General features: G+C 41.9%; 1 long non-coding RNA gene across 1 annotated transcript in view; it reads left to right on the forward strand.

The window, feature by feature from the left end:
• The first annotated feature begins 564 nt into the window (after positions 1–564).
• Positions 565–2,173, forward strand: part of LOC118407250 — a 2,497-nt gene continuing 888 nt past the window's right edge. Inside the window, exons 1-2 of the long non-coding RNA XR_004830122.1 lie at positions 565–645; positions 1,188–1,325. This is a non-coding gene — a long non-coding RNA (uncharacterized LOC118407250). The remainder of the gene's footprint in view (positions 646–1,187; positions 1,326–2,173) is intronic.

A 2,173-nucleotide genomic window follows, 5' to 3' on the forward strand; every position in this document is an offset into this window, starting at 1 on the left:
ATTTATGAGAAACAAAGGCGTTTATTTCTCGACTAAGGTGGAGACATTGAAACATCTTTTTTCGTCTATATCTTGCCACCGTGTCGATTGTCATAGATTCAGCTATGAACATTCGGGGAATTTCAAGTTGTACTCTCTTTCACTAATGGATTGCGATTGAGATGAGATAACAAGAATGTGAATTTCACAAAACCAGTCTGGCCCATCTTAAAAACAGGAGCTAAATTGTAATTAACGTCAATCAACTGGTGAATTAGGTCTCATCTTGAAAGGTACAGATAAGCGCGAGCGGCAAGGGGTCAGGTTATCAGTAGAAATTGGTATGGGTAAAATACAAGATAAGAAACACAAAACCGTAATGGACCAAAGGCTTTTACTGATGAACAGATACGTCACTCATGATTTGGTCCCGTAGAAATCGTTCTGATACGTACAAACATCAAGTTTGCCGCAACAAATTGCTGCAGTTTCAGTGAGGCCGCGGTGACAGATATAAAGGCCTGTCATACTGTTCTGTATCCAGTCTCATGTAGCAGGAAAAGATGGCGGTATTAAGCTGTCACAATGCCCATACTGCCTGGACTGTCGGGATCTTCCTGGTGTTGCTCTGTAGTTGCCATGGTGACGGCAAGCGGTTGAACGTTGGTAGGTAAATACAGTTACCTGGTAGCCTCAATAGCAGACTTTTTAGCTGGGCATGGGGGGAGGGTGTGTGTTTTGTATTGTATTCTCAGATTGTGTACAGTCTGTAACAGCCACCCAGCTTAAAACAGTGTTAGAAACTGGATACAGTCAGAACTGAAAACAGCACAACTTAAGCATATCCAGGTTATTCCTTCCACATCATGTAGTGTAGTGTTTACTGTGTATGATACTACTATAGTCAGTACGTGTCGCGAGACAGTACCGTGTATAGCAACGATGTTAAAGGTGATTAAGCTTTATCATCTCTATTCTTTAAGGTGGCAAACACCCAAAGCTTAGTGCTTTACTCAGATGTGCTGCACGCTGCATATCAATTGTTGCTTTAACATACATATGGTGACTTCGAATTCCGAAAACGTAGTTAGCTATAGTAGAGCATAACGGACAGGATTAGGTCTGGCCTCTGAGGACAACCACCATAACACAGGAACGAAAACCCTGACAATATCACCAAATCTTAATGTGCTATTTTTCGGTTATAGGAGTTCTCTATGGCGATGGCGAAGAGGGCTTACTTGCCGCGATGACGTCTAGCGCCCGTAGCCTCAACAGCAGCAAGGACCTGACGCTGACCGGCTTTCAGCTTGATAAAAGTACCCCAGGGTGTCCTTCCCACCTAGGTGAAAGGCCATTGTAATCTTTAGCTTCGCCAAGAAGATTATGTTTTTGCCTGACTTGGGTCTGTATGTAGGTCAACAGCATATAACTCGAGAAATTGTGGATGGAACTTTTTTTATTTTTTGCAGGTGTGTAGCGGTTGTTGAAAGGCATGCCTAGTTCGAAAATGGGTTACCTGGCGTTTTCCTACGGTACATTAGCGAGCTTGGTATTTTTTTTGGTGTTTTTTCGGGAAGCATAAGTCAAAATGTAGCTGGGCGATTTCCACGATATTTGGCAGGTGTTTAGCGGTTGTGGAAAGGATTGTCATGTGCAAGAATGGTTTAGCTACCTTTTACCTATGGTGCTGTAGCTGGCTTTGTATGTAAGTGCGATTGTCTGTATGCAAGATAACTCGAGATGTTCTTGATGGATGCTAATGATATTTGGTTGATAGGTAGGGGACACAGAAAGGAAGGTCAAGTTCGATAATGGGCCTCCTGGCGACTTGTTTTGGTACTGCAAGTGAGCATCAAAGTTTGCGCCTAAATTTTCCAGAAGTGCCAGGTTCATGATTTTTTAATGGTGGATAGCTGTTGGTACTAGGAGTCAATGGTCTAATTTTGGGGCCCCTAGCAGCTTGTTTGGAACTGCAGTGGGTCTTATAGTTTGTAGCTTTTAAGAAGGATAACTGCAGAGGAGATTGATGGATATTTTTTTGTTTTTGGTAGCTAGGTACTTTGGTTGATTATCAACATCTATTTGATATAATTACTTAGGGAAAGTTATCCAATTAACAGAAATAAACAGTGTTTTCTATATACAGATGCATCTCATTTTGACCTATATTTAAGGACACAGCTGTTTGCCA

This window comes from Branchiostoma floridae, unplaced genomic scaffold (genome assembly GCF_000003815.2).
Source record: "Branchiostoma floridae strain S238N-H82 unplaced genomic scaffold, Bfl_VNyyK Sc7u5tJ_1022, whole genome shotgun sequence".
Lineage (NCBI taxonomy): Eukaryota > Metazoa > Chordata > Leptocardii > Amphioxiformes > Branchiostomatidae > Branchiostoma > Branchiostoma floridae.